At 42.0% G+C, this 14,183-nt stretch overlaps 1 protein-coding gene across 7 annotated transcripts in view; it reads right to left on the minus strand.

The window, feature by feature from the left end:
- The window catches only part of MYO6 (myosin VI), a 146,609-nt gene extending 133,912 nt beyond the window's left edge, over positions 1–12,697 (minus strand). For 6 of the 7 annotated variants that reach the window (XM_047763661.1, XM_047763653.1, XM_047763644.1 and 3 more), the window contains exon 1: positions 12,484–12,697. The gene's annotated coding sequence lies outside the window, so the exon portion shown is untranslated. The remainder of the gene's footprint in view (positions 1–12,483) is intronic. The other variant, XM_047763668.1, reaches the window with a different exon arrangement.
- Between the last annotated feature and the right edge of the window lie 1,486 nt (positions 12,698–14,183).

The raw sequence follows: 14,183 nt of genomic DNA on the forward strand, positions 1-14,183 counted from the left end.
TATATAGGAGCCTCCACGTATTGAAATATGTATATTAATTTGTAATTAATATAACTTTAAATGAATTTATATTTATAATATATTATCAATTATTTATGGATATAAACATTAGTATATTTAATGCTGATAAAATATATAAATTAATGATTACTTTCTTTTATGTTAGGTGACTATAGTAATTTTTAATTAAATATGTATAGACACATGTATATATATACCCACGACTATGTGCAGTTTAATTTCAGTGTTATAAATAGGGTGTTACAAAACTGTTGCTTTGAAAAAGGGGGCCTCAAATCTGACAGAAGAGAGAGTCACCAGTATAAGTAAAAGAGAATGGGACTGAGGCCAGAAACCTGACATTTTAAAGGAAGGATGAGGAAAAAGGAGGAAAAGTAGACAGAAAGGTAGCAAGTACCTTGGGAGAGACTACTTTACCAACGGAGAAAGAAGTCTGAACAAGAAGACGATGTCAACAATCACAGAGTGGTTCAGAAGAGGCTGACTGCTGAAAACAAGCTAAGGGATCTGAAAACAGACAGGCACTGACAATCTAGGAGCCAATATTTAATATTGGTGAAGGCCATACAGCCAAATTAGTGGCAGGACTGAAAAGGTGCAGGCAATGAAAACCAAATAGGAAAAAGCTGGAGACCTGGGAAAGTGTGTGGCCACAGAAGATAAGAAGAGTTCAAGAGAGGTTAGCTGGTCCATGGCTGAAGAGGTTGGAAAGAATCACGATCTAAATGAGGCCACTGGCTCTATTAACTAGGAGGTGACAGAGGAGTCTCTGTTGAGTATTTAGGGGCAGAACACAGATTACAATAAAACTGGGTTCATGGCCTCATTAGCAAGGTATTGGGTACAGGAAATAAAGATTTTACCCAGGGCTAGATGAAAGTATGTTTTCCAAACAATAGTTTGTCTGCTTTTCAGCAATAACAATTTTTTAATAAAACTCTAAATTTGCTATTTCAGGAGAATATATTTCAGAGTCACATAAAACACTGATTTTAACATTCGAACAGAACGTTAACATTTACCTAATAAATTTTGTGACACAAAAAGAATTTATTGTTGTGCTATATATTGAACCTCAACCTACTGCTTAACAGAACATTATTCTTAGTTTTATATAAGCCGACTAAAGTACATTTTAGTACAAATCCAGTAAATAACATTTATTAAGAAAAAGAAACCTGTTATCCAATCCCTGCACAATAAGAGAGCAGACTCGATTTAGGTGCATTTACATCAAATGTGTATTTAGCCAGACCTATGTTTCTGCAAAGGTAATATGTAAAAGATCCACACTTATTAGTATAATCTAGAAAACAGTTATCTGTTTTACGAAAAGATACTTCTCTTTACAAAAGCAGTCACTATCAGGATCCTTTAAACAAGAAGATTTCCAAGGATAAAAAAAAAATTTTATTTAGTTATCTAATTTACACAAAATTTGACAGCAATACATTTGTTTAAAGCAAATTCATGAAGTATGGAAGCAAGAGGGGAAGTTATTCAAGGGGTTGAAAGGCATCCAGGATGGTTTAGACTCTACATGTCCATGTCTGTAAGGCGCCCCTCCCCCCCAATCAGCCTCAGGAGAGCCTGGAGCATGTGAAGAACAGGAATCTGATGATGAGGACAAGATGGGGCGTCACAGAGGACCTATCTGCCTTGGGCTTTAAATCAAGCAACCGCTGCATGAATGTCAGGATGTTACTGTCCCTTGTTCATATAAAGAAAGAACAGATAAATCCTGAAGAGCTTTTTAAAGCTTCAAGTCATTAAAAAGAACACATAGAAAAAGGTAACCAATAATTCTAAGTGGGGCAAAGGCCCCCTAATGACATCTCTCAGCCCTGCCCCTCACTACTGGTGTCATCCTAGCAGCCACTCAGACCTCAGTGGTCCCAGCTGCAAAAGGGGAGAGGAGCCACGTCAGAGGGTCAGCTTTAAATAGGAAAATGACTGTAAAATACCTAGTAGGGGCATATCATTGGCCCTCAAGAATCATTAGAAGTGGGAGTTCCCATTGTGGCTCAGCAGGTGAAGAACCCAACATAGTCTTCATGAGGATGCATATTTGACCCCTGGCCTTGCTCAGTGGGTTAAGGATCTGGCATTGTTCTGGCTATGGTGTAGGCTGGCAGCTACAGCTCCAATTCTACCCCTAGCCTGGGAACTTCCATATGCTGCAGGTGTGGCCACAAAAATTAAAATAAAAAAATTAAATTTTTAAGAAGAATCATTAGAATTGTGCTGTCCTGGGGTCGCTTGGGATCACTCATTCAGTTATTCAGTCCATCATCATAATATACTGCCACCTCTCACAGTTCAATCACGCTGATGAACTCGGATGGCTGCCCATCCTGAAAATAATCTGTGTCAACACTGATGCCAAACAGTAGGATGGGAGAAAATAGGACCAAAGTGCGTGAGATTCTGGACCAGTTCCAGAGCACACTTTTAATAAATAATAGACTACTTCAGGACACACTAACATGCTTTCATGTTCAGGCTATCTCCATTTTTGCTAATAACTCATTAAAATCACCAAATTAAACAATGGCTTTATATATTCCTAATTTATGTTGCATGCCCTCTCCTTCCAAAAAAAAAGCCAAGCATATCAGCAGAATCTCTATAAAATACAAAATTCTGACCAAAATATTTTTTTTCTGGCTTCTAAAACATCTCAGATGGATTTGGTCATATGTTCAAACTCATTCACTTCTCTTCCTCCTCTCCTCTTCCCACCACACCTAAGAGAAAGTCTTTCTCAAACTCATACAAAGCTCCTTATTAGCCAGTGAATACATGGTGACTACTTTCACACTTCACAGTCTCCCGTTTTCTCCATCTTTTCAGTGGCCACAAACAAGCCACACAGTTCTGTCAGAAGCCTGGAGCACAGCAGACAAGGAAGCCATCTTGCTCTTCTCATCTCCAACTCAACAATGATAGACCAGAAAAGCAGAGAAACTAACTCCCACCTTCAAGACACATACACATGCATACTTTGTTATTCTCCAAGTACGAGAAGAATAACAGACAGCAAGTCATGCCCACAAACCAAAACACAGCTGTTTCAGCTAATTTTAGAAAAAAAATAACAAGGAACCAGAGAAAAGTTCATTCTGGAATAACTCAATCTTCAAATCAAGGAAATTCAAAGAGCATAACAAGGAAAAACCAACAGCCTCAATTCTTTCCTGCGGTATACTAATTCTATCAGCGTCAAAACAAACTAAACAGTATGTTTTTAGAAGATTCCATAAAAGTTTGAGATCTCCCTTTTTTTTAAAAAAAAAAAAGGCCCACATACAGGAAAAAAATATAAATGCATGATTTCCAAGCTCAAGTGCTATTCTGTTCACTCCAAACCTGCTTATTTTTTCCACCGTACTCTTTCAAAGACAAGCTGACAAACTTATTTGTTCAAAAAAAATGAATTATAACATTTATACAGAAGCATCCTTTATTTGCATGTTAAAGTCTCACAGCTAGGTGTTGGTTAATTTTCACTCCATTTCTAGAAGCTGTGAATAATACTCCATCTAGCTGCTGCTTATCTAAAACCTTGAACTCTTCCCTGGAACCCTCCAGAGAAGAAATAAAAGCTATTCTAATTGTTTGCGGGGCGAGTGATGCTCTTACACTAGGGACCTCATACCATTTCTTTAAGGAGAGAAACTTTTTTCTTTAATAATCCTAAGGAATCTAAAATAAAGAGCATGGATTTAGATTTCTATCCAGAATTCAAATTAATTAGGTAAAATTGTCATTAGCAGAAGACAACTGAATAACAGCAAACTGCGCCCTTTCTTTCTCTCTTGCCACACCCAGAGCATATGGAAGTTCCCAGGCTAGAGACAGATTCTGAGCCATTCTGTGGCAACACCAAATTCTTAACCCACTGCACCACAGCGGCAACTCCCAAACTGTGACACATTTATACAGAAATTTAATGTCTGTAGAAAGACTTGGGGAGGGAGTTCCCGTCATGGCTCAGGAGTCACTAACCCGACTAGGATCTACAAGGGGCAGGTTCGATCCCTGGCCTTGCTCAGTGGATTAAGGATCAGGCATTGCCATGAGCTGTGGTGTAGGTCGGAGACGCAGCTCTGATCTGGCACTGCTGTGACTGTGGTGTAGGCCAGCAGCTGTAGCTCCTATTTGACCCCTAGCCTGGGAACTTCCATACGCTGCAGATGCAGCCCTAAAAAGACAAAAAAAGAAAAAGACAGACTTGAGGAGGAAGGACAATTATTTCATAATAGTCTTACTTTTATGAACAGTCACTACATCAAGCCTGCATTCAGGTGTTTCTGTTATCCAAAAGCCCAGGTGAGTAGGAAGTATCAATTACCCAAGGCAAAGAACTTCTCTTGCCAAAATATTTTAAACTTAATCATTAAAAGATTTTTGAATTAAAAACATTTATTCTATCAAACCAAAATTACACAATGAAGAAAATTTCAAAACACCTCATTAAGCCATAACAACATATGAATAAAAGAGCTTTATGTTAACTGGACTAGTTTATGTTTCTTGTTGGGTTATGTGGATCATCAAAAGTTCCTAAAATAATTGTTGGGTGAAATGAGAAAGGGAATCAACTTTTCTAAAAGCATGTATAAGAAAGGCAGTCTCAAGCCCTTTGCAGGTATATCTCAATGCCACAGGTTATTCAAAATGCACTGAGGAAATGCTACAAACTCCTAAAGTCTCCAATCAATGTCCAGTTATTCTCTGCTTGCCCCACTGCACCCCAAACCCCTGCTCTGCCCCCACCCTTGCTCTGGGAGGACAAGCCTGCACAGAGCTATGCTCCCGGCCTGGGGTCTTGCAATGTAGGTCACTGGCCAACACCCAAAGAAAGACGGACTTGCCCCCAACCCACCTTCTGCTTCTAAGCCTTGGTGCCCACAGACCTCCCCAAGGCCAGCTCCACTCTGGGGATCTCTGGAGCATCAAGGGCTCCTCATGTTGCAAATTCCTGGGTGATTCACCACCGCTTGTTTGTTCCCTCTTCGTGTGCTCCATCCAGGCTGAAACCTCCATCCCATTAAGCACTGTGCTGGCCATAGCTAACAAGACCAAGTCCGGTTGTTCAAAAACAGGACCTTACCTAAAGAAATCCAATTCCAAAAGTTTAAAAAGGTCTTAAGAGCTATATGAGCATTATTTATGTATTACTATATTTGCATAGTTGTTTAAAAATTAAACGGAGTTCCCACAATGGCGAGGTGGTTAATGAATCCGACTAGGAACCATGAAGTTTCGGGTTCGATCCTGGCCTTGCTCAGTGGGTTAAAGATCCGGCATTGCCGTGAGCTGTGGTGCAGGTCGAAGACGCAGCTCGGATCCTGCGTTGCTATGGCTCTGGCGTAGGCTGGTGGCTACAGCTCCGATTCAACCCCTAGCCTGGGAACCTCCATATGCCGCGAGAGCAGCCCAAGAAAATGGCAAAAAGACAAAAAAATAAAATAAAAATAAAAAAATTAAAATTAAACGTAATAAGCTTACTTCCAAATGAAGGTGCTTAATAAGCTGAAATACTCACTACAATTAAAGTTAGGTGTGAAATTCAACACTGCATTGTGCTCTCAGGATAAATGCTATAAACTCCAAATAAGCTTAAAAGAAAAAAAAATCAATGAAAATATTCTGGTAACTGGTATTTCACTTCCTCCTACAATATGCTGCCTGGTTAATCCAAGCAATGATTTTGTTGTAATTAACAACACCCTCCCAAAGCATAGGGTGAAGAAGAGGTTTAAACCAGTGGTTCTCAAATTTTGGTGCACAAATAAATCAACTGAGAAGCTTGTTAAAATGCTACTGCCAAGGAGTTCCCATTGTGGCTCAATGGTAACAAACCCGACTAGATATCCATGGGGACGAAGGTTCGATCCCTGGCCTTGCCCAGTAGTTTAAGGATCATCCAGTGTTGCCACGAGCTGTGGCATATGTCTCAAACACGGCTCAGATCCCTTGTTGCTGTGGCTGTGGCTCTGATTGGACACCTAGCCTGGAAACCTCCATATGCTGCAGGTGCAGCCCTAGAAAAAAAAAAAATGCCACTGCCCAGGCCCCACCCACACCTCTCTGACGTGTCTTTACTAGTTCCCCAGATAATTACTGTGCACACCTAAATTTCAAAACTACTTAAAACTGGTTAACTTAAGATTTCACCCTAATCTCCAATACACAGCATTCTTCCTTTCCAATGAACATTCCACATTTAGACACGGGGCGGGGGGCGAATCCCAACATAGTAACAATAATAATGCACACTTGGTACAACACTGAAAATCAACTATAGGAGTTCCCATCGTGGCGCAGTGGTTAACGAATGCGACTAGGAACCATGAGGTTGCGGGTTCGGTCCCTGACCTTGCTCAGTGGGTTAACGATCCGGCTTTGCCGTGAGCTGTGGTGTAACTTGCAGACGCGGCTCGGATCCCACGTTGCTGTGGCTCTGGCGTAGGCCGGTGGCTACAGCTCCGATTCGACCCCTAGCCTGGGAACCTCCATATGCCTCGGGAGCGGCCCAAAGAAATAGCAAAAAGACAAAAAAAAAATCAACTATACTTTAATTAAAAGGTAAATTAATAATAATAATAACATACCCTAACTATGTGCCCATGTGGTAAGTGCTTTATGCATACTACCTAATTCAGTCCTCACAAGATCCACACTGCACAGGTGATGTTGCTGCCTCCATTTTACAAATGAGAAAACCAAAGCCCAGAGAAACCAAGGAAATCTGACCCAGGTAATAAGCAGCCAAGCCAAGATCCCCTCATCTCGGCCTGTCCTCTTACTCTACAGCTGGACATGCAAGCACTGTACACAAATGTGACTCCGGAACCTGGGGGCTATAATAAAGAGGGGCTGGCAGTTAGGCAGACAATACCCCCTGGCCACTCCAACTCCTACCGCTCACCCAACAAGCCTTCCTGATCCATCATCACTCACTCCAGGACCTTCCACCTGCAAAGTGTGCCATCACACGACAGATGTCACAGGTGTATCAGCACCCTTTCCACATGAGTATCTACTGCTACATGCTACAGGCTTCAAGAGATCCTGGTTCTGGCTCCATAAGCACCAGGTGGGAGCTAGAGCAAGAGCTCTGTGCCTCTGTGCCTCTGTTTCCTATTCTGTAATGTGAGAGTCTTAAAGCCAAGGGCACTGAAGTGATATGGTAATTAAATGACCTAATGTACATAAAGCACTTGCTTGACACGCACGAGCTCAATAAACAACAGCTGCTATTAAAATCATACTTTGCCAACCTCTTCTCTTACGAAAGCCCACATATCAGTTCTAGGTCTCACTCATTTTTCTCTGTCTTGTTTCCTGAAACTGTGATTTAAAAAAAAAAAAAAAATGGAATGTATTCTCTTTCCTGGGAGTGGACTGGTTACAGTGTCATAACAGTGGACTAGAGGCCATGAGTAGATATTTTAAAGCAAATGAGGCTTTTAGGAGCCCTCAAATTACAACACTTTGACAACTATTTCTCAACTTTAGGGTCAGCCCTGTTAATCACATGCTAGAATGACAAGTCTATAATTAACTTAATTCAAAACAACAATAAAATGTCACTCAGTACAGGGACCTGGTCTTAATTTATCACTTACTGTTAGTACTTAGAACAGTGCCTGGCCCATGACAGACACTCAAATATTTGTGAAATGAACTAAAGGCATAAAGGTACCAATGCAGACACATCTTAGCTCATTACAAAAACAAGCATAATCATCAGATCAATACCAATCTGCGAAGTAATAAAACTTATTTTCAAAATTTCCCCAGAATATTTTTCTCCTTTCAAAAATTAATTGTCGGCTTTAAAAACTCTACAACTAGCAGAGTTAATTACCAACCTCAGCCCCATTCATCTACTAAAAATGTCAGAGTGGTTCCGTAACACTGCATCATGCTCATCTTCTACTTTACATTTTAAAAAATTTAAATGGATGTTCCTATTGATTTTTTTTTTCACATCTGCGCCACTCTTCCTATTTCCTAGATCCAAAGATCTGCTTGAAGAGGGAAGAACCAGTTCCCATTAACAGTCGTATTTCAAACACAATGAACCCTTAGTAAGTATCTGTTAAAAAGGATGTTTGTCCACATCAAATAGAATTTTTTTAATTCTGCTATATGGGACACTGTACCTTGCAAAGGTTAAGCACCACGTTACTGTCAAATGAAATAACAAGTGAGGTCATCTACAGAAAAGATGCCTGTGGTTTTGCCAGGAACCCCGCCTGTTTTGTGCACATTATTCAGCAGGTATGTGAATAGCACCCAAGGAATGTGCTTCAGACTCTGGGTTTCACTGGAGACACGTTTCTGAATAGAAAAGGACTTCCTCTCTCTTCAACACTGGCAAGATTTCTAAAGATGTCAGATCCGGTTTTACTTCCCATGCTTCAGCACTCACGGGTTGGGGGGGGGGGAATCTTAGAGGGGAGTTGTGGTCATTTCTCAAACCACTATGTCATTCTTACACCACTCAATAAGAAAAAAAGCTTATTTTTGAAAATCATAGATAGGAAGATATTCTAATACTTATATTTCAAGATTATTAACAGCCCACTATATTTGTCAAATAAAAGCATAACAATTTTAAATGCAGAACATGCTGGTTCCTCTGAACATTATATATAAAGCCTTGAAAATGGAATTAAGCTCATTTAATTTAATAGTTCTTGATTATCGACACAGACACATAAGCAGATGTGCTACAGATCATTCATTAATAATTCACATTGCCCTTGGATGGTTTTATATTCACAATTGAATGAGTATCTTTCAGCTGCAAAGTTCCTTAATAGTTCAAAGCAAATAATGAAACACCTCTAAAAGGAGTCACCAAACTCAGCCTTCCTACCATTTTTCTGCACATTTACCCAACCACATTCAAATGCTGAAATGACTTCTAGTTTGTTACAAAAGATGGACATTGCGTGCTCATTTTTGTTCTTTATGTTTATTACAGCTCAGGGGACATTCCTGAAATAAACACAGACCAAAAAAAAAAAACCAAACAAACAAACTGTCCTGAAAGTACAGGTCACAATTTAATCTTAATCTCAAAATCATTTCCCCCTTAATCTTACAGAGTTAATTGTGTAATACTGAAAAGACAGCAACTGCACTGATGGACAATAAGCTATCTCTTTTTTTGGCCATGCTCAGGGCATGCAGAAGTTTTCAGGCCAGAGATGGAACCCACAGTGACAATACCAGATCCTTAACTAGCTGAGCCTCCAGGGAACTCTAAATCTATCTCATTTTTACATTCTAGCTTAACTAGAAATACAATACTATTCACTTTAGCTACAATGAAAACCAGTGTTACATTACAGCCTAATTCTAGTTCCTGCAACCCATCCAAATAAAAGGTGCACAATATGTGTAGGAGGCTGGAATTTACCCCAGAAATAATAAAGCAACATCCTATCACTGTTCAGGGCTCTCCACTTATGAATGAAGAAACAGATGCAGAATTCAAAATCAGTTCCAGGAGCTCCCATCATGGCACAGAGGAGACAAATCCGACCAGGAACCATGAGGTTGAGGGTTCAATTCCTGACCTTGCTCAGTGGGTTAAGGATTCGGCATTACCATGAACTGCGGTGTAGGTCCCAGATGCAGCTCAGATCAGGTATTGCTGTGGCTGTGGCTGTGACTCCGATTCAGCCCCTAGCCTTGGAACCTCCATATGCCCGGTGTGGCCCTAAAAAAAAAAAAATCAGTTCCAGAGTCCCACTCTTGGCCTTCCTCAACCTCGGGCCTATGAACCTTCAAACCTCCAAGTTTCTTTAACACAACACCAGTTCTGCAGGTTTACCTGATCAGTCCACCAAATGAACTGAGATCAAGGCAACCCACTCCACTGAAAAGGACTGGGGTTTCATGGTCAGAAGACTTGAGTATGACCCCAGGCACCTGTCTAAAGCTACATGACTTTCAGCAAATATTTAATTCTCTGAGCCTAAATTTCCTCTTGTGTAAAAAGGACAAGACCACCAACCTTGAAACTTATTTTGCAGAGCAAGTTCCTCAGTGTTCTGATCATGGCAGATGCCTGACAAATGGGTGACAAGCTTATCCTCCTAAAGGGCCAGTTACAAATTATTACCAAGTATCTCATCATAGGAATCACAAACTGTATGAGATTTATTACAGTTGTCATGCGTTTTTTCAATCATTTATTTAAAATGTCTTAATATATAAAAATAAAAATTCAGAGGTTAAACACCTTTATAAAACTGACATTTTACATATCAGAGATGGGGCTTTAATAATCAACAGACAGTGAAAATTAGTTAATTTTTTTAAAATGTCTGGGGTGCTTATATTTATCCAAATTTCACAGAGTCGGTTTTTTGTTTTTTTTTTTTGTATTTTCTTGAGAAAGCTGTATTTTAGAACCCAGAGACAGACCAGTTATCTAAACAATGGGCTACAAAATACACCACAGTCTCCGGGCAAAGTCACAACAGGATGAGAAAAGAGCCTTCGGCTTCTCTCAGATTTCCTGACCACTGTTATTTTAAAACTTGATCACACAAACATAAACAGAGGAAAAAAATCCATTTCAGATGAGCCCCGTGGGTTACAATTTATGATGTTTTTAAGACCTTATATTAATTTACATTAAATATTGCAATGGCTTCTTACAGGTTTTTTTTGGTCCATGTTTCCAGGCACCAATGAAGAATATACATATATGATATATAGTTTTATATATTATATATATATTTAGCTTTAAGTATAATCTTATCTTAAAGTCATCACTTCCATCATTCCCTTTTAAAACTAGTTTTTGAAAATTAAAATTTAACTTTAAAAGCCTAAAATAAATAGCATGTCACAGAGAACATACAAATGCACCGAGGAAATCTGCATAGGAATAAAATGACTTTTGTTACCACTAGGCAAGTAATTCTGCATAATTGAAAATACTCAAAATGAGCTGGATATTTAAAAAGTCAATGAGTTATTTTACAAGGTTGCTTTATTTCAAGCTCTGGCTATAGACCAATTTGTGGTGATTCTAAAGTTAATAATAAAAGACACAAAGATAATTTTTTCACTAAACAATTTCCAATGGAAAACCACAACCCAAGACAACTAGGAAGTTTAGTTAATTTGTACAGAAATGTCGTTTTGCTGCCAACCTTTGTACCATGACCACTGCCAGCTCAAGTTCAAGATTCACATTTTATGGTGTGAAGTGTGTTCAGCTAAATCTTAAGAATAGTAATTATTAAAACTCTCAAACCCTGACGATATTTAGCTATAAAATTGCATTTACACCACCAGAACACAAGAAAAACTTTTATTTACCATGTACTGCAGTCAATTAAATTGGGGCAGTGTTCCTAGCTCCTTACACCCGCGGATGATTTAAGCATTCCTCCACCACAAATTTTATGCCAGATACAATGTAACATGTTTTCTGCAACTGTATGGAAATGTTTCTGACATGGATGTTCTAGTCATAACCTATCAAATTATCTATTTGCACTCCCAGGGTTTAAGCATTTTTTTTGTCTTTTTGTCTTTTTTTGTTGTTGTTGCTATTTCTTGGGCCGCTCCCGCGGCATATGGAGGTTCCCAGGCTAGGGGTTGAATCGGAGCTGTAGCCACCGGCCTACGCCAGAGCCACAGCAACGCGGGATCCGAGCCGCGTCTGCAACCTACACCACAGCTCACGGCAATGCCGGATCGTTAACCCACTGAGCAAGGGCAGGGACCGAACCTGCAACCTCATGGTTCCTAGTCGGATTCGTTAACCACTGCGCCACGACGGGAACTCCCGTTTAAGCATTTTAACCGTTTTTTTAAAGAGTCTTGGAAATTTTAAAGAGTTTTGGAAAAACAAATATAAAAAGCTCCTGTTCGGTAGCAGATACATAAATGAACATAGCTCAAGTACTGGACCAACTAAAGACTAAAACTACAGCTTCAGATAGTCCCATCCTGGGCTCCTATGAGCTTAGGCTGTTAGTGATAGCAGCTGATCCTCACATCCCAAAACAAACAGCACTATTCCGGCACCAAATTTTAAGCTGATTTAGAAAAGAGAAAACCATCACGGAATGTCCAGGTCAGCGCTGGACACCTGAGTGCTCTGCTTCTATCTGGGAGCCAGAGAAGATACACAAAGGTATCTTGGTGATGACAAACCCATGAAAGGCGACTCTTATTGTCCTGTGGAAATGAAAACCAATCCTGCGCCACCGTGATCCGCCGCCGCCCGGGCCCACTCATCACCTGCTTCACCCACCCGGGGCCTCAGGAGCTGAGACGAGCCGTCGGCTCCTGGGAGACCCGAGAGGGACCCAAAACAAGGCCGGGTTCTGAGTAGAGAGGTTCGGGGAAGCGAAGTTTGGGGAAGCGAGGCTCGGCGCCGACGCCCCGCCTCGGGCGCCCAGGGACACTCACCTGTGCGGACAGGGCAGGTGCGCGGCGGCTGGGCTACCTGTCGCCGGCGAAGCTGGGAGCGAGTGAGTGCGACGAGGGCTAGGGGAGCGCGCGGCGACGCGGACCCGCACAGCGACGAGACGGCGGCGACAGCGCCCGGTCTCCGGCTAGCTTCCTGCTCTGACCGATCCCGGGTCCGTCTCCGCCCGCCGGCCGGCGCCCAGCCTAGTCCCCGGCCCCGCCGCGCGCACGTCACGGCTACGGAGCGCCCAAGGGGGCGGGGGCGCGGGCGGGGGCGCGGGCGGGGCGGGTGCGGCGCAGGCGCTGGTCATGGGCGCTCCGGGAGGGGGCGCTCGGCCCCGGGGCCGCGCGGCCTGCGCTCGCGGGCGCGCCTCGGCGCGGAGGCCCGGGGCCGGGTGGGCGCGCGGCGGCGTGCGGAGGGGCCTCCCGGGACTTGGCGAACGTTCCTCTCTCCCGACGCCGAGGACCTTCTGCTTCGCGGCGCTTATTGTTTCCACCGCCTGCGGAGCACCTCTCAGGACTGGGTGGGGGGACCGCGCCGTCCGGCCACAGCGGAATCAGTTCAGGGAGAGGGAAAGTTGCTCCGAGAGGAGGACCCCGATTGACGACTGGGGCTGGCGGGAGCCAGGCAGCGCTGTTCCCACCGGAGGGAGCGCGGCGGACTCAGCTCCAGCCCGGGTCGGCTGGGGCTGGGCTGCCCTAGGTCGGTAGTGACCTTCCTGTGCCACAGATTTGCCCTTCTGCTTTGGGGAGCAGGGGGTCTGCGATGGAAATTTCTCATTTCTTTGGCCCCCACGCCACCACCGTATTTACTTAGTAGAACCCACATCTTTTCTGCCCTTTAAGATTTACTACTTTTATAAGTGACATACCTGTGAGTCACATTGGAAAGTTAAAGATGAAAACATATATTGCCTTTACAACAAAAGTAGCTTTATTTAAGAAAATGAAATGGTAATGGACTGCAATCATAAAGGTCTCTGCTGAAAAAAGCTACTCGTCCTACACGGGAGAATTGCCCTTTTTTTTTTTTTTTTTTTTTAAGCCCTACCATTCTGGCTCCTCCCCAGCAACATTCTAAACAGCAACGAGAAAACTTAAGAAAATCTCCAAGATCTGATAAGGTACAAGTTTCAGTTGTTCAGATGTTCCACGGTTCTCTTGGAGGAAAAGCCAAGTTATGTTGTGGTATTTTAACATGCAATTTATTTGAAAACAAAATAAAATAGGGAAGTAAGAAAGAGGAAGAGAAACCAAGAAAGGAAATAATTGACAGCAATCTCAGAAATTTAATTTCCAGATTGCCAGGAGGTAAATCTTAAGTATATGAAAGTAGATTTCAAAACAAATTGGAAAAAAGAACCATAAGAACAGGGAGAACATGATTTCAGTTCACTGCTTTGACTTCATTTTGGATTTTTAAAATTAAAAGACTTTGGCAGACCAATAGAAGTCCATACAGCTTATTGTGAGTAATGACTGGTAATTTTTTCCTCTCTCTCTCTCCTTCCTCCTCACTCTTCCAATTTCTTACCAATTCTCTTTGCTTCTAGCTCCGCCTCTCTCTGATGTATCCAGTTCCTCTTCAAAGCAACTACCATTATCTGGTTTCAGGCCACCATCATTTCACGTCTTGCATACTGCTTCACCAGTTTCCCAGGCTGCAATCTGGTCCCCTTCTAATCCAGGCTCTACAGTAC

The sequence above is a fragment of the Phacochoerus africanus genome, chromosome 2, assembly GCF_016906955.1.
Source record: "Phacochoerus africanus isolate WHEZ1 chromosome 2, ROS_Pafr_v1, whole genome shotgun sequence".
In the NCBI taxonomy this organism is placed as follows: domain Eukaryota; kingdom Metazoa; phylum Chordata; class Mammalia; order Artiodactyla; family Suidae; genus Phacochoerus; species Phacochoerus africanus.